The following is a 22,804-nucleotide window of genomic DNA, read 5'->3' on the forward strand; positions in this document are numbered from 1 at the left end:
AGTAATGTACAGAACAACCTTCTTGAATTCCCCTATCTGTATTCTGTACTGGAGGTTCAAGATGGGAGAACTGTGATTTGTCCAAGCCAACCTAAGAAATTAATGAGTGGAGCAAGAAATTCTCAAGCTCACACCTGTAGTGTACATATTATTTATTAAGCATGCCATGTTGTTTGTGATTACCTTGACTTAATTACATATTCTTCCAGGCTCAGAAGAGTTAGGGTTTGTATTTTTAGTTTAGTTATTTTGATAACAAAATAGCGAAACACTATTCTTGATCCTGGTATCTTTTGTTTGATCAGTGCAAAAGACACAACAATGATCTTATCCACTACTTTATAACAGCAATTCAGAGGTGTCATTGGAAAAGCTGATATGTATTTCTACATTAACAGATTAAACTGTAAAATCAGTCAACAGATTAAACTACAATCTTATGCACTAGAGTAAAGCTCGGTGAGACAGACATTAATAGGTTTGCACTGCAAATGAAATTCATTAAGTGTAGCATCAATTTTAAATGGTTTTTAATCTAAATTTTAATGTTGATTTTGATATCTTTATTTGGTCTTAATGCACTTAAATGATTGAATTTTTAATGTAAATGGCCTTCAGCTGTTTAGAAAGGGCAACAGTACAGAAATGCATTCACTAAATGTTACAGTTGCTTTGAATTAATTAATAGCAACATACTTTGCGCCTTCTTATAATTTATAGACATATTAAAGAATATCAGCCCCAAGTCTAGAAGCTCCTCATCTGACACCTTCTTTTAGATAATGGAGAACTATAAATGGGTTCCTCAGTCTTTGAGTTCCTAAGCTTGTTGTGATTCCACCTGAAGGTGAAGCCATATTTACTGACCTTGCTAAACAAACATTCTTGAAGAAATGTGTTTAGAATGACAAATGGCATGTTGAGAAAAATAAATGGGTTCCTCCTTTTGCTATGCTTTGAGAAAAGAGACCATTAGGATAATTATGAGGTAGGGGCTACTGAATAGGTGCTACAATGTTCTGCATGGCAACATTTCATTTCCATTAAAGGGGGGGCATATTTACCTAAATAAAATTATTACCGAAAAAGAAGGACAAGATGAATAAAAGAAAATGACGTGCACAATATTGGTATTATTTGTAAAAGAGTTCCTTGCACATTCAGTCCCATAGTTCTTGCTTTCAGCAAAGCATTCTTGATTATAACAGGCATCTGGTTATTGTGGACTGAAGAGTGTTTACCGAAAGCAGTTTTTATATAAATAGGAATAATGCACTGAGCTCAGAGCAACTGTGTCCAAAAGGAAGGGAACGAGAGAATTGCAAATGAGTTTGCAGGCAAATTATAATGTATTATTTTGATGAAGCTTGTATCAGTGTGCACAGGTTTGCATGTGTATGCCTCTCTCTGTGTATATGTGTAAGAAATGAGAAGGAAAATCATGAGGGGAAAGCCAGGAATGTTGTTTAGACATTTTCTTACTGAATTTCTGGTTTGGGGAGGTTTATATAGCAGGGGAGGGGATTGGGTGGGTTTTGGCTGCTTTGAGTTATAATTTTCCCAATCCCTGATCAGCAGCCATATCAGATGAGCTACGAGTGAGATACTGTTATCCTCCTCCCAAAACGAATCATTTAGAAATTGTTGGATAATCTCTACCAAAACATGGCTATATGGCTATATCAATATATCATCCATGTCTACATCTCCTACATCAGGGGTGAAATTCACTTCCCTTCCCTTCCAAATGTGCTCGCTCCACTTGTGCGTGCTGTCATCCACACATGCACAAAGCCTTCTGTGCATGCACAGAGGCTTAAAATGTCGCAAAAAAGTGACGTCATGACATCCGCATGGGTGGGCGGAGCCTCCCACAGCCGGTGCTACCGGTTCACCCGAACCTGATAGAACCGGCTAAATTTCACCCCTGTCTTACACAGAAAATGGATATAAAGAGGCACACATACATACATACATACATACACACACACACACACACTCACACACTCACATAACTATGATGTTGATCTGCATGGTATATAGACATTTCATTTTAAATTACATTGAAAGGAGGTAAGGAGGCTTTCTAAGTATAAAGAATATACTTTAATTAAAAAAAAATCACTACTGTAGAAAATTACCTTTTGTTCTATGATGTTGATCTAAATTTTATGTATGTGTGTGCGTGTTTGTGTGTTCATTCAGGTATACAGAAAGTACATTTTAAATTGCAATAAAAGGATGTAAGGATGCTTTCTAAATAAGATTCTGCTACTGCATCTTTACTATGCAAAAATGTATAAAATAGGACAGAGAGCTTCTAAATTGTTCATCTGTTACTTCATATAAAAAAAATGTCACAGCAAACTGGTTTCCAAACTGGAATCCAAATTGAGAGAAATCTGAGTTTGTCTTCAAAGAATAATAAAAGTTTCTTATTATGAGCATTTATTGCTTCCAACTCTTCCCCATCAAAAAATTTGATGGAGGCATCTGGCAGGTATGCAAAAATAGTACCAACCTGGCCAGTGTACGATGCAGGGAATAAGACACCCACTTCTACAAAGTAGGATTTTAAATGTCCCTCAAATAGGCTTTACAGTTCAATTTATCATAAGAGTTTCTCCATTTGTGCTCTAACCTTCTGTCTGCCTACTTCACTGGTAAACCAAATTGCTGCTTGAGCCCTGTTAGAAAGAAAAGGATGCTTAAATATAATAGTAGAAATTGGCATGGACACTCAGATCTGAGACAAGTAGCCTGATATAGTTTGCCATGCTGGAGATCGCTTTGAGTAGCTCAAGAAGATGTATTAGGAAGGTAAGTAGTCCTAGCCATCTCAACATAGCAGCAAATGGACAAAATGTAACCATTTGTCCAATGGAGCCTCTGGTCAGTAAGATGATATTCCACCAAACTAGTCTCTCCACTCTCCAACCCAGCCTGCTGTAAACAGAATATCTCAGCACACATTGTTGGGAGAAAATATCTTCCCCTTTCTTTCTGAGATCACTGTAATACATGCACATTTTACAGGATTAAAATTTATACTGTATAAGGGTATTTTACGAGCCATGAGCCTGACATTATAAAGCAGGCACTTTGAGATGGAAGGTCCACCATTTCTATTCCTGGGCCAGACCAGAATGGGACAATTCACCATGGCCAACCTGGCACACCATCTCACTGCAGCAAACTTGTCATGGCCAACTCACCATGGGATAATTCCAAATGGTATAATGCAATGGGATAAATATGATCCACCATTGTTTCTTCAACATTGACAAAAATGGAAATCATGTAGAGGAAACAGTGGTGGATAATATTTATTGCATTGAGTTATCCCGCTTGGAATTGTGTCACAGTGAGTTGTCCTATGGCAAGTTGGCTGTGGCAAGATGGCCATGGCAAGTTGGCCATAATGAGATGGTCACGACCAGTTGGCTACGGTGAGTTATCTTAGACCAGGGCCAGACTGCAGCTTTCAAGGATTTGTTTTTCTTTCCTATGCTAGTCAAATAAAAGGTGACTATTATAAAATTATTGATATTGTTAATAGTACTCCTCCCTTATCTGTTACATGATTTCTCTCCCTCTCTCAGAAACATTTGATGAAACATCTTTATTCATTTTTCCATAAAGGGAAAAGAGGAATAGAGAATGAGGAAAAGCCACTTATAAAAAGCTCTTATGTGACCCAAGGCAAAAGTAACCACAAACATCAGTAGATATTATAATAATGGGCTGTATCTCTATGCTTATTTTGTTCTTTAACTAATAGAGGTAAATAGATATCTTTCTTTTTCTCTTTCTCTTTATTTGATTTGTATACCGCCCTACTCCCGAAGGACTCAGGGTGGTGAACACCCAAACGGTAAAATACATAAATACAAAATTTAAAATCAGGATAAAATCGAATTAAACAATTTGGCCCAGACAAATTAAAACACCCCAATCATTTAAAAAACAGATTAAAATTTGCATATTAAAAAGAAGAGAGGGAAAAGATTAGGCCAGGCCCCCTGGTGGAATAAAAAGGTCTTCAGAGCGCAACGGAAGGTGCACAGATCTGGGATCCTCTGTATCTCTGGGGGGAGCTCATTCCAGATAGTAGGTGCCCCCACAGAGAAGGTTCTCCCCCTAGGGGCCGCCAGTCGACATTGTTTGGCTGACGGCACCCAGAGGAGCCCCTCTCTATGAGAGCGTACCGGCCGGTGGGAGGCTATTGGTGGTAGTAGGCGGTCCCGTAGGTAACCAGGTCCTAAGCCATGGAGTGCTCTAAAGGTGGTAACCAAAACCTTGAAGCGCACCTGGAAGACTACCAGGAGCCAGTGCAGCTCATACAGGAGAGGTGTTACATGGGAATGCCAGATAGCTGGCAAAATACTGGCAGCATTCTTCTAAATACCTGAATCCTCATTTTGCACAGCACTAAATAGTGTGTAGAGACATCCAAGCTAGAAAGCGAATGTTTAATTATAGACACAATAAAGAGGCACAGCTGCACATGGGCAGAAAATTACTCCTTTTGAAGAAATTGTCACTATGATAATCTACCTACATTATCTTTTAGAAAACACCTTTCAGTTTGGGTAAACAAAGCATAAACTCATCACACTATTTTTATAAAAAATATTTTTTTAAAAAAACCACCCTTCATTTTACGAGGAAGGGGAGGAATAGAAACGGTGGTGATTTTACACACAATTTATTTCTAAATAGAGTTTTTCTGCTTGATTTTCTGCAATGGAGTTTGTGCTTCAAGTAAGGCTTGGGAATTTACTGGAGCTGCATTGAAGAAAGATCGGTGGGGCTAAAACTGAGGTCGTCAGCTCTGTGGTTAGAGAGAACCTTGGAAAATTTTAAATAACTTGCCTAAGGACTTTATAAAAACTCAGGTAACCATCACCTAAAAAAGCCTCTGCCTTTCCACTAAAAACAGAGCAACATTATTTTCTTCTACTTCACTTTGAGCTTTGAACTCAAGGAATTGATTTTTAATCATAAAATGACCATTGATCTTTTTTTTCACCATTGAATTCTCTTGGGATTTAAGCCCTCTGTCTGTTTAAATGATCTGCTCTGCTATATACTACTTATAAACCCAGACTGAAGTTTTTTAAATAAGTTTCTGGAATGACCAAAACCCTTGAGGGAGCAGGAAGGAACTCTAATTACTATGTAGTCTCTCTATAATATATACAGGAGATAGCTGACAATTCTTAGTTATACAAAAGGGGTTTTGTTTTCCACTAGGGAATTTTTTGAAGGGGCAATTCCAGGTTGGTTGGAATAACTTGTGTGATTCATTACTTACAGGGAGAGTGTTTGTCTTCTGGCATTTTGTGTTGTTCATCTTAGGAAAGTCCCTGCCTTCTTGACAGCAAGCTGTTGTGATTACTCTTCAAAGTGATTTTAAATGCCAGCCTTTGGAGTTGACAAGTCTGGCCTATAATCAAACAATGCAGTGTATCTTCAACACTTACTTCTTGGCCTATCAGTTGTCCAGGAATATGGGAACATCAGTCTACGCAAGAACCTGGGCCAAAGCTCCAATCCAGAATAAAAGACTCTTATTCACTTTCTGATTGGACCTGATCCACCCTACCTTTTGTTACAGAAGAACAAGAAAGTTCTTACTATCTTGGAATAAGCTTGAGAGTACATTTAGAAAGTATGGCAGCACTGCAGAAGATTTTACATTAGCAGCACTTTTCCTCCTGCTCTGAGCCTACATAGCTAATATATGATGTGTTTGCCTTCAGTTACCTTTATTTGGAACATAATATTTCAAGGTTGTATAGGAACATAAATATGTTTGACACCTTTTTATGTTTAAAGATTTTCTAAGGACTCTTTTAAAAGACTAAAGTCATTTATTCATTCCTAATGAATAACAGAATAATAGAGTTAGAATGGACCTTCTAATCCAACTCCCTCCTCAAGCAGGAGACGCTATACCATTTCAGACAAATGGTTGTCCAGTCTTTTCTTAAATGCCTCCAGTGATGGAGCACCCACAACTTTTGAAGGCAAGCTGTTCCATTGGTTGATTGTTCACACTGTCAGGAAATTTCTCCTTAGTTCCAGATTGCTTCTGTCCTTGGTTAGTTTCCAACCCTTGCTTCTTGTCTTGCCTTCTGGTGCTTTGGAAAATAGGTTCTTTCTGGCAGCTCCTCAAATATTGAAACACTGCTATCAGGTTGCCCGTTCTTTTCACTAGACTAGACATATCCAATTCCTGTAACCACTCTTCATATGTTTTAGCCTCCAGCCCTCTAACCATTTTTGTTGCTCTTCTCTGCACTTTTTCCAGAATTTCAGCATGAGGAGGAGTACATATAGTTTGAGTACAGATATGAGATCTCAATATTATTCTCAATTATCAATATGCATTTTGAAATCTGTTATGTTAAATTGATTTCATTTCCTCAGTCTTGGTCTGCTTTCATTTCAAAATTTTATATTTTGTAGGCTTAATACCCCTTTATGTATAGCTCCTTTGAACCCTTTCTGAGTTTTTCTAGCTATTCTTCTCTTCCTCCTCAAACATACCAGGCCTTTCCCCCCCCCCGTTAATTTAATTATTAGGTTCCAATATCCACTGTCATTGAGAAATACTTTTCTCTTGCACCCTGCCAGGTACAGCTAGAAATCTTACGGGCAGTTTGATCAGTAGAAGAGAAATTAAGATGGGTACAAATAATACACATAAAATCTCCTTGCTTATAATGATGCACACAGCCTCTCACAGTACTGTGGGCACATGCTTTTCATGGTGCAGAAATCATAGGGGAATCTCCTCTAGCTCCACAAGTGGTAGTGATGCTCTCTGAGCTAGCACTGATGAGGTTACCTAGTTTGGGTAATGAAACATCTGCAAGAAAACAAACTCAGAGAACACCAAGGACCTGCATGGGGAAACATTCTAAAATATGGAAGGGGCACATCCATATCCCTTTCACTGCAAGTCAACCCTACCCTTTTGCTCTGTTTTTCTCAATATTTGTTTCTGCTTTTATACACCTACTCAAGTATCATGCAAAGTATCCCTTTCTCCTATTTTATCCCTGCAAGAAAACTGTGTAGGGTTGGACTGAGATATGTGAATGGTCAAAATCATCCAGTGAACTTCAGTTACTAAAGGCTGGGCTTCAAATTTCATTTTCCCAGGTCCAACAACTTAACCAGGACACAAAGCACATGGTTATAGTAATAAGTGGGAAGAGATAGATACTAGTAAAGAAGAGAAGAAGAATAGTAATATAGTCTTAGTAAGTTATTTGACAGTGTTGTGGGAATTATTTGTTAAGCAGAGTAATTGGATTTGGGGAAAAACTGTCCTTGTGTCTATTTGTTCTGGTGTGCAGTACCCTATAGCGTCTTTTGAGGGTAGAAGTTGAAACAATGTATGTCCAGGGTGTGAGGGGCCTGTAGATATTTTCATGGCCCTCTTTTTGACTCATGCAATATACAGATCCTCAATGGAAGGCAGGTTGGTAACAACTGTTTTTTTCTGCAGTTCTAATTATCCTTTATTAATTATCCTAATTATTAATTATTTATTAACTATTTATTAACTATCCTAATTAACAATCTATAATTATAGATTGTGAGATGTTCACCACAGAAGACGTTTGCTGCAATTTTTTCTCTCTCCAACACTACCTCTTATTTTTTTTCTTTTTCAGATTGTTTTCCTTAACTTCACTAGCAATGGCAAATGATTATCTAATGATTGCATATTGTTCATCAGAATTAGTTTAGTGAAACCGGCTCTGAGACACAGCATCTTACCCAGCCAGTAAGACTATGTGATTTCACTATTCAAGGACACAGTCAATTTAAATAACCGTCACCTTTAATATCAAAAGTGCAGGGATATAAAAAGGATTTTTTTAAAAAAACAATTTTGGAAGCAGCAGCTGTATTGGTGAAAAGTAGCCACTTTCAACTCAGATCTGCTTAAAAGGACAAAAAGGGGGGAAAAAGAGGGGGATCAAAAATCAAAGCATAACCAACCTCCTCAGGTCAATTAAATAAGCTCTTGAAGTGACACAACCTTAACGGAAGACACTGCTTATAGACAGTCAAAATAGGCTTCTGATTAGTTGATCTATTCAGTCGTAATTTAGTGATGAAGTCTGAAGTTATTGTTGTCCTTTTCTTTTCTCCAGGCTGCCAAAAGATTATGTAAAATTGAGGACTGCTTGCTGTAATGCATATTTTGTTCAGCTTACTGCAGCCACTAAATCTTCAGGGGAATATTCTAGTCTAACATGCTTTATTCAGTCCTATTGATATGCCTCTGAGACGTAGGGGATAACTCTATAGCCACTAATGACTCTGTAACTGCATTACAAGGAGACACAGGAAGATGTGTGCAGGTGATAAGAGCTGAAAAAAATGGCTGCAGAGTGTAAATGATCTCTCCAAGTGTGACTGCAAATGCATTAACGAGAAAGATAAAAATGACAGGCTACGAGAATTTGAAGCAAGACAATTACATTAACTTGTTGGGAAGAGAGGCTCATTTATTTAGTTGTGGATTTGTAATCTGGGCTATTCTGGAGGATGCCAATGATCATTTATCTGCAGATCTTGTCTGCTTTTGATATTATATATGTGTGTGTATATAAAATTTAAAAATAGAAATATTGTAAAATGGTTGCCAAGTTTGGAAATTAAAAGAGAGAGAGAGATCTTAAAAAAGAGAGAGAGAGCAAATTATTGTGGACCAAAAATAGAAGAGGGTCAAGATTGGATTTTAAAAAAAGTTACTGAGGAAAAAATAACAGAAGCTATAAGATGCTCGCTGTAATTGTATGTATCATCATAGATATTGCCCATACTCTTGTTATATAATATGCCTCCTTACTTACAGGTTACAGGTATTCCTTGAGTCATGTTTTATGGCCACTATGTCAATTTAATCAATTGTGCTAGCACTAAGAAAGAGGGGGTTGCTTGAAGTGTTGATTTGTTTGTAGGCATTTGACCTTCACTTAGCATAGCTGCTATAACTATAGTACCAATATCACATACTAAAAGGTTTATGTTTTGTTTTAGTGCTACATTCTGACAACATACTCAACATGGGTCAGATAAAAACCCAGCGGCTTCATTCTCATAATATTCAAATGATCATATTTTTACCTTGGTTAATTTTTTTCCTAGCTTAATATATGATGGAAATACATCCCATTATCCTAGTTTATGATTCATTGTGCTGTGCAAATCCAGTAAATTAATTAATCCAGTAACCAGGTTAAGCTTGCTGTGAAGTCATTGAATGTGCAAGTGAAGAATGTAATGAGCATTTTTAAGGATTAATCATGTTAATCCTATCCATAATCCTATTTATTTCATTGTTATTTACAACTAATCTTGTATAATGAATCACTTTTTTTCTGACTGAAACAGATTTCTTTTATTTTTATAAACATGAGGACCTTCTGAGTGGTAATATCTGATGCGTAGAGCTCCCTATCACAAGAAGTAAATAATAATTCCTCTTTATCTGATTTATCCTGGTAATTGAGGACACTTTCTTTTCAACAAGCATTTGATCTATTGTTGGTGAATTCTATGTATTGACGGTCAATTTGGGCTCCTTTCATTTTTATCTTTGCTGATACTATTGCTTTATTACAAGTATAGTTGAATGGTTGGAATAATGTGTGCCTGCATATATATTTACACACACATAATGAGCAACTCTGAGCTGTTCTTTTTTGCAGTGAAAAAGAAGGAAGTAACATACATTAAAATAACAGTAAAAAATCTATATGGTAATACCATCTATATTTCCCAAGTTAAAAATCCATTGGTGTGAAAATGACTGACACTTGAGAAGTGAAAAATCAACCTAGCGGGAGAATTACAAGCTGTTGAGGTTGGGTTGTACAGAAGAAATCACAGCAGTTAGAGAAACACTTCACCTGGCCTGGCATTTCCTCCCACACTTTAATTCCTAGTTTATTTAGCAACATAATGCATAGATAATTGCAAACTGTCACCTTGACATTCATAAGGTAATTCTAGAGTTATTCATTCACATAAACTTTGAAGAGTACATATGAAGAAAAATTGGTTCCTGCTCACTAAAAGGCATGTAGGCCTCAGCACTACTCCCTTTCCCAGTTCATATACAAGGGGGTTCTTTGTACCCTGAATCATATAATCTTCTTAAAAGTGGGAGGGCAGGTTGTACAAGCACATAAGGTCAGAATAAAGGAGGCCCTTTCTATATACATGGGAACCGTTATAGTGATGCTCATCTAAATGGTTCTTTAAGGCGTGAAATGCCATGATGAGGCTCTTTTCTACTGCAGAGGTGAGTCACTACTTCCTACTGGGTCACTTTGTCCCAATGAGGCACCTTGTACAAGATAGAGAACAAGTCAACATGCAGTCCCTTTTTAAAAATTTCATTTATTTATTAAACTTGTATGCCACCTATCTTGCCAGTGGTAACTCTAGATCAGGGATATCAAACACTTGGCCTGCGGGCTGGATAGGGCCCATGATAGGGCCAGAATTGTCCCGTGGGGTCATCCTGGAGATGGCAAGGGACCGGCCAGTGCTGTCCTGGCCCTGGCCCACCCTGGCCCCGCCCACCTAGTCAGCTGTGATGACCGGGTCACGCCCATCCCAGGCCCCCAAGGGCAAACAAAATCTTGATATGGCTCACGATAGGATCGAATTTGACACTACTGCTCTAGATCAAAGCAGTGTGCCTGCTCTAATACAATGCTTTGTAGTGAAAATTCAGTCTGCCTCAGTGAGGTACTTTAAGATCAGTGGTAGGATTCAAAAAATTTTACTACCAGTTCTTTGGGTGTGGCTTGGTGGGCGTGGCGTGGCTTGGTGGGCATGGCAGGGGAAGGATACTGTAAAATCTCCATTCCCTCCCCACTCCAGGAAAAGGTTACTGCAAAATCCCCATTTCCTTCCAATCAGCTGGGGCTTGGGAGGCAGAGAATAGATGGGGGAGGGGCCAGTCAGAGGTAGTATTTACTGGTTCTCCGAACTACTCAAAATTTCTGCTACCAGTTCTCCAAAACTGGTCAGAACCTGCTGAATACCACATCTGTTTGAGATGCTTCATCACACTGAAATGTTCCCTGTGCAAACCTTATATATCAATCTGAGGCATAGTGGATTAGGATCCTGGACACCAAAGTCCAAGGTAAGTACAGGTAGTCCTCAGGTTATGACCAGAATTGAGATTAGAATTTCAGTTGTTAAGCAAGGTGGTTATTAAGTGAGCCACATCCAATTTTATGACCTTTTTCACCATGGTTGTTAAGCAAATCACTGCTGTTAACTGAATCATGGTCCTTAAGTGAATCTGGCTACTCCCATTGACTTTGCTTGTCAGAAGCCAACTGGGAAGGTTGCAAGTGGTGATCATATGACTCGACCATTGTAAACTCATGCTGGTTGCCAAGTGCTCAAATTTTGATCATGTGATCATGGGGATGCTGTAATGGTTGTAAGTGTGAGGAATGGTTGTAAGTCACTTTTTTGAGTGCTGCTATAACTTCAAACGATCACTAAACAAATGGTTATAATTTGAGGACTGTCTGTCTTCTAAACAGACTGATGTCACGAAAAATGTCAGTCGGGAAGCACAATGTTCACTTGGCTGATAATACCTGATACCCGAGAGTTTCTTATGTATTATTGGATTATTCAACAATTGGGGAAAGATTTTTAGCGATTCCAAATAAAATTACAAAAGTAACAATACACATTTTGTCAGATGTAAATGCCTTATTCTCTAATGTGTAAATAGTATATGAATGGGGTATCAGGGGTTAACTTATTCTTCACTTCTTAATGTATTCTTAATTCACCACTCCCACTTATAGCTCCACCCATTGTATATATAAGGAGCTACCTCCACCCTTTTCCTTGCTTCTATCTGTGAATATTCAGTGAATATAGAATGCCTATTGTAAATAAAAGGAACTCTATTTAAACCTTTAACTCTTACTAATATTATTGAGTCTGATCCTGAAAAATATTGCAACAAGCTGGTAGCAGAGGATGGTTAATTGACTCAATAAAAACTTAAAAATGTCTAAGAAAGATAGGCCCAACACCAGGGCCTACAGCAAAGAAATGGAAACAGAACAAGAAATAATCAACGAATCCACAAACGCAATTTCGAGAGAATCAGAAGAATACACCACTGAAGACGAAGAAATAATAGATGAAAATGATGACCAGGAGGAAATCGAAATAGAGAATAACGAACTCAGGTCAGAGATATTAAAACTATTAAAGAGCCAGAAGAATGATGAAAGCCTCATCGCGAAACTCCAAGATATGCTGAAGAACAGCGGAGCAGCGAGAGAGAAAAACATCACTAATGAGAAGTCTAAAGACCCAAAAATAGTGAGTGATATGACTGCAGAGAAAGTCATTACGAAGAAGAAAAACGGTGATCCCGCGCGAAATTTTGAATGGCAGCCATCTTGGTTTCAACAGGCCTCCAAGGTGAGCGAAGCAGAGCCAATCAAAATGCTCAATTCAAAATTTCTGGCGCGAAAAACGTTATCAGACAACGAAAATGAAAAAGAAGATTCAAACCCCTCAGAAGAATCAGAATCAGAAAGTGAAGATGATTCAACAAACTCCCAAATAAAATCAGCAATGAAAACGCTTTTTGCTGCATTTGGACCAAAACTAAAAATTACCAAAGAACTACCGAAGAAACGAGCGAGCAAGCCGATGCCTCAAGACCTGCCCGCTCCCATCCTGACTTCGAGAGCGCCGACGCCCGAACCCAGAGAGCCTTGCCGATACCGCCCTACACCACAGACCGAGACAAGCGCCAACGCCCCCAAAAGAAGAAGAAGAGCAGCCGCCGTCATCAGGACTCCCAAAATCGAACCAGAGACCGACTCGTCTGAAGAGGAACAGAACGAGCGAGCCGCAATGGAGAGAACCTTCCACGACGACTCCAAAGAAGAAATGGACAACGCGCATGCGCAAAACTACGCAGACGGTCCGGGAAGACATGAACTGGCGAGAAGACCATGCAGACTCGTTGCGAGCATCCCCATGCCGTTTTGCAATTTTCTACACTTGCGAGACCACGGACTACCTCAGGTTGTAAGTAATGGACAAAATAATGTCGGAAATTTACCCAATGACTTCCCAAAGCTAAGGGTTGATGGCGTTAATTTGCAAGAATGGTATCAACAGCTCCAGGTTGTCTTTATGAAGGAAAACTTACTGTTTTTTATTACTAGTCCCCCAAAAAGACCTTGGACTTTAAAAATAGATTGTTTACACCATAGAGCATTTTTCTTAATAATATCTAGTGTGTCTCCTGCAACGTATCATAGCATCAAGCCAAATCTGACTGTTTCAGAAATTATTCAATGCATGTTTAATTTGTTTCACAGCGACAGTGTAGCTACCACCACAAGAATGTCTAAGGATTTCTTTTCATCTAGGATAAAACCAGGGGTTTCCATAAGTGAGCATTTAATATCCTTAAACAAAATAAGAGCTGAGCTGCATTTGAGGGGGGAGGTGATTTCAGACCAAACAATGAAAAGTGTTATTATCAACTCACTTGATCCATCATGGGACAGTTTTATGTCACATTTAGACACTATCAATCTAGGATATTTATCCATAGAAAGTCTATCCAATAAATTGATAGCAGAAGACAATTCAAGAAGAAATCGTTCTAGCAATCACACAGAACACAAACCATATAGGAAAGTAGCTTTCCAAGAAAAATATAATGAAACATTTAAATGTCACAATTGTGGATCCAGGGAACACAATAGAAGAGATTGTCCCAAAATTTCAAAGGAAAGACATAGGTCAGAATATAGAAACAAATACAATTATAGACAGTCTTCAATAGATAGACATAGATATAGAAGCCCACCAAATTACAAAGAGAATAGAGGGGGCAGAGATAATTCAAAGGATAGAAAATCTGGTTCACTGAATGGATTAAATAAACAAGACAACACTAAAATACAGCAAAATGAGAACAATAATTGGCTTATTGATTCTGGAGCAACTAATCACACCACTAATAACAAAAATATATTGTCTTCTTTTGCAGAAGATAAATTTGTAATAAAGGTAGCTAACCAAGAAAAGGTTCAAGTATTAGGTAGAGGGAATGTAACCCTGCCTGGTCTAGGAAAAATAGAGGGGGTATTGTTAATACCTGAAATACCTCATAACATACTAAGTGCCATAAAACTAAGTAGAGATTCTGACATTAATATAGTTTTTTCAAAGGGAAAAGCGACTTTGGAGAAGAATAAAATAAATATAGGCACTGTGATAATTAAAGGAGGCCTACCTTATCTGATAACAAAAGAGAAATGGTTGCATAACATTGATTCAAATATGGAATATTGTATTGAAGTAGATGATGAAAATATTAGCAACAGTGACAATGATGAATGTAAAATATCTCATGATCACGTAGATGCACACAAAAAAAAAAAAACCAAAAATAGGTAAGCCAATTCATGATGAGTGTGCTCACATCTTACATAGGAAGTTAGGACATGCCAGTTTTCCTGTAGTACAAAAAATGACTGAACACGCAGAAGGTGTCAAAATAAAAAATTGTGAAAACTATTTGGAATGCTCAGTGTGTAAATCTACAAAACTAAAAACTAGTCCCAGGCCAAGAAAATCTACTAGATCAACTAACAAAATTTTTGATTTAGTACACATGGACTTAGTTGGCCCATTAACTCCATCAATCACTTATAGAAAACGTTACTTCCTGACAATAGTAGACGATTATAGCCGCTATGGGTTTGTTTATACATTAAAACACAAAGATGAAACCTTTCAAAAATTTAAGGAATTTTACAAACGCATAGAAACACAACACAATATCAGAATAAAACAAATTATGACAGATAGGGGATGTGAATTCATGTCTAAGGAATTCTCCCAATGGTTAAAAGATAGAGGAATGCTACATTACACATCTAGTCCATTTTCTGCGTTCCAGAACGGGATTGTAGAGAGGAAGAATTCCACATTACAAACCATGATTAGATGCACATTGGAAGATGCTGGCTTAAGCAAACAATTCTGGTCAGAAGCCTTACATTATTCAAATTACACACAAAATAGAACCTGGTCCAGTATTGTAAATAAGACACCATATGAAGTAATGTATAATAGGAAACCAAAATTAGCACACATGCACATATTTGGAGTCACTGCAGACGTACACATACCTAAGCAGTTGAGAAGAAAAGGAGAAAACGTATCCAGAAGACTCAGATTTATGGGATATGAGACTGGCACTAAAGGGTACAGATTCATTGATAATAATAACAAATTTATAGTTTCCAGAACAGCTGTGTTCCATGAACAGGCCAACTGGTCTAAATTACATCTTAATGAAATATTTCCAAATAAATACAAAGATACAGAATCTCATGAGAAAGGGACCATAGAAAAACAAAATATCAACAAATATAAAAACAAAAACAAAACTTGGACAAATAGCCAACACAAAATAAAGACAGACACACTAACAAAAAAGGAAGCAAGATATTTGCATGATAACAATAGTAAACCTGAAAGAATCATTAGGAACAACAGAAATCAAATGCCAAATAAATACAAGGATTACATAATGCATATGGATGGTGAGCCAATAACACCTAATACATATGAGGAAGTGTTAAAACTCCCTCGTGAAGAAAAAGAAAAATGGGAATTAGCTATGAAGAAAGAGATGGAAAGTTTACAAGGATTAAATGTATTTACACCTGCAATTGCACCTAAAGATAAAACAATTATTGGTACAAGGTGGATATATAAAATTAAGAACTTAGAAGGAGGCAATACTCTATACAAAGCTAGACTAGTTGCACAAGGTTATGCACAGAAATATCCGGAGGACTATACTGACACGTATTCCCCCACAGTAAGAACAGAGAGTGTAAAAACAGCTCTAGTGGTAGCATCAGCACTCAATCTTGATGTATTTCAATATGACATACAGACTGCGTATCTACACGCAAAACTAGATAAGGAAATATACGTAAGAGCACCTCACAGTCAATACACAAACAAAAATGAAATTTGGCTGTTGAACAAGAGTTTATACGGGTTAAAACAATCTGGTAAACGATGGTATGATTGTTTAGTAAAAGTACTTAAAACCATGGACTTCAACGCTACCACTGCTGATAACTGTTTCTTTGTCAAAAAGGGTGATGATTACATTGAATTTGTATTGATTTATGTAGATGACATTTTATATATAGGAAAACATAAAGAGAGAAGAGAAACTTTTGTAAATAAGCTAAATGAACATTTCTCATTGAAATCTCTAGGCAAAGTGAACAAATATCTTGGTGTCCAAATTAATAAAACTAGAAGGGGATTCAAACTCACTCAGAGAGATAAGATCATAGAACTTTTAAATAAATGCAATTTAAATAATGCCAAACCTTGTGATACTCCTATGCAAACTGATTTTCTTAGAAATACTGATGAATCTTCCCCTGAATTCAAGGACAACACATTTTATAGGTCAATCATAGGTTCACTTCTTTATATATCTAATTGGACTAGACCAGATATCGCCTTACCACTCAATTTATTATCCAGACATGTCAGCAAACCAACAATGTATCACTGGGAAGCTGTTAAAAGAATTTTAAGATATCTGAAAAGTACACTAGACTTTTGCTTAATATTAGAACCTAATGATAATAAAGAACCAAAGCTTGCATGTTACGCAGATGCGGACTGGGCTGGAGACACCTCATGCAGAAAAAGTACATCTGGTTATATTTTTCTCTTAAACAACTGTCCAGTTTACTGGTACACTGGTAAACAAGAATTAGTGGCCACTTCAACGACGGAAGCGGAATATGTTTGTTTATCCAAAGCTGCAAATAACCTTGTATGGTTTAATGATTTAATTTCAGATGTTTGGAAAAAACCTACTTTGCCTTTTGTTATGCATGAAGACAATAAAGCAGCCATTGAAATATCTAGATCTGATGCCATTGGACAAAGGTCCAGACATATAGATATAAAATTTAAACATGTGAGACAATTATCTCAGGATGGATTTATTAAAGCAGTGCATTGTGATACTTCAGAACAATTAGCTGACATATTGACAAAGCCCTTACCTTCTAAGCAGCACAAATATTTAACTTCTAAATTGTATGTCTTGTATTGTCCTGAATCTGAGTGTAATTGGTGTTGTATAACGAATCGGCATTTAGAGGGGGATTTGTCAGATGTAAATGCCTTATTCTCTAATGTGTAAATAGTATATGAATGGGGTATCAGGGGTTAACTTATTCTTCACTTCTTAATGTATTCTTAATTCACCACTCCCACTTATAGCTCCACCCATTGTATATATAAGGAGCTACCTCCACCCTTTTCCTTGCTTCTATCTGTGAATATTCAGTGAATATAGAATGCCTATTGTAAATAAAAGGAACTCTATTTAAACCTTTAACTCTTACTAATATTATTGAGTCTGATCCTGAAAAATATTGCAACACATTTAATAAATTAGCCGAAGTTTTAAGATGGAAAATTTGGAGACGTGCAAAGTATTTTGGCAATTAAAATATTCCAATTGCAACATATTTTCCAAACATCAAATGAGCCAAATGTCTTTCATAATGGTGGTAGAGGAGGAGGAGGAGGAGGAGGAGGAGGAGGAGGAGGAGGAGGAGGAGGAGGAGGAGGAGGAAGAGAAGGATTAAGTGGAGAAAAGGAAATTCTTTGGATATATGAATATTGATCCTATAAAGTTAAATGGCAATCAAACATATAAGTTGCCACTTAGGAATCTTAAATCCCCAAGAAATGTGATGTCTTTCAAACACATGGACATACATAAAAAAGAATATTTGTGTGGCTTCAGTTTGTCTTTTTCGCTTTTCCTCAACATGAAGTGGAAAAGCAAGCTAATCTGTAATTAGAAATCAAAGTAATTCTATGCCATTAGATTGCTGCCAACCACCCACAATTTCAAAGAAATTATTCCTGCAAAATGTGTCATGCTAAATCTTTTTAAACATATGGTCATTGTCAGTCACAGCTGATTCATTTAGCTATTAATCCAAAAATCTTGGAATGCTGCAAATCAGAACAGAGCTGAAAGGGACCTTGGAGATTTTCTAATCCAACCCTCTGCTCAAGCAGGAGACCCTCTACCAATGATGGCTAACCTTTTCTGGACCGAGTGTCCAAAGTGCGTGCATGTGCAAATGCGTGCACGTGCGCCCAAACCTCCAAAATGCAATGCATGCATGGTCCTGGGCATGTTTCCAAACCCCCCGTGCAGGCGCACGTCCCACACATGCCCCCATGCATGTACACGTGCCCCCTGCATGCGCCCCATCCCATCACATGCGCACACAGCCCCCCCCACGCATCTCATCCCCCCACATATGCAGCAAAGACCCGACAACCAGCTGGCCAGCGGGAGGCACATGCACATGCGCAGCGGACCTGAACTGGGGTGATGGCTCGCATGCCCACAGACAAGATGATGCATGACACCTGTGGCACACGTGTCATAGGTTTGCCATCACAGCCCTATACCATTTCAGACAAGTAACTGTCCAATCCTTTCTTAGAAACTTCCAGTAATGAAGCACCTACAACTTCTGACCGCAAGCTGGTTAATTGTCCTCACTGTTAGGAACTCCTCTTTGGGCAGCCTCTCAAATACTGGAATACTGCTATCATGTCACCCCCCAGTCCTTCTTTTCTCTAGATTGGCCATACTCAATTCCTGCAACCATTCTTCATATGTTTTAGTCTCAAGGCCTTTAATTATCTTAGTTGCTTTTCTTTGCACTTTTTCCAAAGTCTCAGCAACTTTTTTGTAATGTGGTGACCAAAACTGGATGCAGTATTCCAGGTCTGCCCTTACTAAGGCTTTATAAAGCGGGTACTAATACTTCACATGATTTTGATTCTATGCCTCTGTGTTGGGTTTCATTCACATTCCTGCCTGAGTGGTCTTTACGATGGAATTCGAACAAAGCCACACAGGAAAGGACCAGGGCTTAGAATAAATATGATGAAAACTGGTTCTTGATTAGGTACACCATGTGCAATAATGGAGATAATATATGAAAAGTGATGTGATGTTACCTGGCAGCATCTGACTATATTAGCATTGGGGTTTGGAAGAAAAGTGACCAGTGTGGATTACTCATTTTCTCACTTGACATTTATGGGAAAGGTGTATTTATTTACATAGCTAAGTAACACAGAGCAATCACTTTACATGTATTCCTGTGGCCCCTGTTAAAAAAAAACAAAACCCACCAAATTGGACAAAATAAAGGTTTGGAGGCAGAAAAAAAAAGTGCTATTCAGCCATATCTGTTCACTTAAATACATACCTATATTGTAACATCTTCAAAGTATAAAGAAACAATATTTTTGGGTGTTGTTGTTTTTTTTAAATAGAAACATACAGAGATCACTATTTTGTTTTACATAGTCCTGTCAGCTGCTTGGATCACTGTTTACACTAAGAAATGCTGGACAAATTAAATAGCTGCTGAATTTTAATAAACCATAGGAAGATTTTTACAATGCATCCAAAGGTCAGATTGATTATGATGGAATAGAAATATAAAATTTAAAACACCATAAATACTGTTTACCTTTGCTTACATTGTGTCATATGCGCTCTCTCTCTCTCTCTCTCTCTCTCTCTCTCTCTCTCTCTCTCTCTCTCTCTCTCTCTCTCTCTCTCTCTCTCTCTCTCTCTCTCATATCTATCTATCTATCTATCTATCTATCTATCTATCTATCTATCTATCTATCTATCATCTATATCACACATTTCTCTATATCACAATTACAAAATTGTAAAAAAGCTATCAAACTGGCATGGATGAAACTGACCTGTATCACACTTACTAATAGTCAGTGTCACATTTCTTCTCCCAAAAATTGTGTTTGCCAAAAAATTGTAAAGCAGATTACTATGTAAAGAAAATTTACATATCTGAAATGATCTAAACTGAATATGAGAGCTGAAGCCAAACAAATTCAGCACCTGATGGATTTGGTTATGGTTGTTAAATAATGATCAGGCTGCTTTATAAAGGGAGTTGGATCTCTTCACTTTTTTTTTTTTACCAGTGCCCTCATTTTTACTTTTTTTTTTTTTCATTTATCCAATTTCTATTGTCGCCCATCTCAATCCAATTGACTTGGACCAGCAAACCATATCACAACAATTAAAACTATGCACAAAACAGTTATAAATGTCACATTTAGGCAACATAAAATTATTATAATAATTAGATAAAAATTAATAGTGCAACCAGCTAACCCCAAATATTGAAGAAGGGAAAATGAATACATACATACATACATACATACATACATACATACATACATACATACCAGTCAATGGAATTGCACAAAATGTTGAACTATAATCTGTAAGCTTGGAGCTGCCATATGTTGGGATGCAAAATCTAAATGAATAAAAAACTCTTGTTTATTTCCTTTTTCTGAACATCTGGATTTTTGCATCTCTGATGCAATATTCCTAATTGGGCTATTTAAAAATACAGACTGAAATAGATAAATATTTTTTTAGTTTCAGACAGCTTTTCTATGGTGACCCTATTTGCTTTTCTGTGAATATTTTATTGAATGTGATAACATCAAATGATGCCACGCCTTGAAAAGCTAGCATTATAACAAGCTACTTGAAGATGTGTGTGACACAGTGCATTAGCAAATATACCCAAAATAATTAACCAAAATCCTGGAAAGAGGGTTGGTTTTTTTTTTTTTTTTGGCAAGCTGAGCTAGGTTGCAGTTACATTTTACAATAAGTGAAAATAACAATTGCCTAAAGCTAACTTTTAAAAAGAGAGGATGGGGACACTGCTCAGGTGAGACACCTTCTGAGAAAAAATCAAATTATTTCTTTAAGATTAGAGGCATTTCCTAGGGTAAGTATCAGTTTGGGGAAATGACTTATAATTAATTGGTTGGTATCACTATGACACCAGCCTGTGTGGTATTCTATTTGTATGAAAACAATAGCAGTTCAAAGGGTCACATAGCTCTGATATGTATATAGGTGTTTCCTAAGAATATGGAAAGTCTTTTGTTTCTCCAGATTGATGTGTTTTCTGTATCACTTGCACTGAGCACATGCATATTTATAGTACACAAATGCAGGCTTAAACAATATTATATTCATTCAGTTGGAACACTGACCCCATCATCACCAGTCAGTTTTTAGAGATCCAGTTGCCGACAACAACCACCCAAAGAGTAATTTGTGTAACATAAAAAAGAGATCTCACTAGGATGTTTTATAATTTAATTAAACACGTGAGCCTCAGATGAAAGATGACACAGTAAACCATCGTGGTTTATAACGATTCATTACCTTGTTCTCCAAAACCACATGGTTGTTTTATAAGCTGCTGAAGCCGTAGTCCTTTATCTGTCACTTTGTTGTGTTCCTTATGAGTCCTCTTTACAAAATGACAATGTAACGCTTTAAGAGGAAAGTGAGAAATAAAAAAGCAGGATAAGAAGTCACCTATCAAGGTCCAGGCACAAGCCTGCCGCTGTTTAAAATTTGGTTTCTATAGTAACCACGACATCTGATTGTACAGAAAGCTCTCTGAGATACAAAGATGGCAGTGTCTTCAAATGTTGTGCTTTTCTGTCAGCATATATTGCAGCATTACACACACACAAAAATTGTTTCTTTCCCAAATTTGCTTATTGCTGTCTATCTCATTCTCAGGAAATTCAAACCTAGTGGTCTTCCTAAGGAAACATGCTCAGGCCATCCTGGACATCTCTAGCCAAGATGAAGAGTTTATTATCAATTTGATCAGAGGATAGTATCCATGCGCTCCTCATGAAACTGAAACGAGACAGACTTTAATTGCAAAATTAGTCAGAGGGCTAAGTGTTGTGAGTACAAACATATTGTTTCTGTAGTCAAGATGGCAGAAAACTAGCACTAACTATATTTTTTGTGGTATGAGAGTCACCTTCCCTTCAGAAGCCCATCAGGAGAGCTTTGTGGTGGACTTTGGTGTTCAAATGAGTAACAACACTAACAAAACGACAAAAACCTCCACTGCAAACAAATGGTACAGGAAAGGATTGGATAAAGTGATGGCTTCTAAGAGCTCAGAGCAGCAAGAGGCAGATTATTTACTGTCTTTCAACAATCCATTTAATGAGATCAAGTCACTGAACTCTTCTTACAGATCAGATAAGTGCAAAAATGGAAGGCAACTGATAAATGACGATAATAATCAAAATGCTTTTAACAGTTTTAATGATGATTTAGTGAATGAAGAGGGAGATTATGTTTTAAATCAACTCCTTTTTCAATAGAATTCTGCCCAGCAACCTGATTAAATTTAATGGCTGACACTGCTTCCTTGATGGAATCAATTTATGACCAATTCTGAACAGTTATGAATACAATTGGCTGATTTTAAAATTTTAATGGACGTTTTGATCTGAAGTCAGAAAGGGAAACTCTTAAAGAAACAGGCAAAAGAGAAATGAATGGGGATAAATTGCTCTGCACCTGGAAATAGCAGAAAGTATCTTAGAGCAATCTGTGGAGAATAGCAATAGCAATAACAATAACACTTAGACCAGTGGTGGGATTCAAATAATTTAACAACCGGTTCTCTGCCCTAATGATTTCTTCCAACAACCAGTTCACCAAACTGCTCAGAAAGTTAACAACCGGTTCTCCTGAAGTGGTGCGAACTGGCTG

This window comes from Pituophis catenifer, unplaced genomic scaffold (assembly GCF_029215685.1).
Source record: "Pituophis catenifer annectens isolate HBS135680 unplaced genomic scaffold, rPitCat1.0.hap2 SCAF_3, whole genome shotgun sequence".
Classification (NCBI taxonomy): Eukaryota; Metazoa; Chordata; class Lepidosauria; order Squamata; family Colubridae; genus Pituophis; species Pituophis catenifer.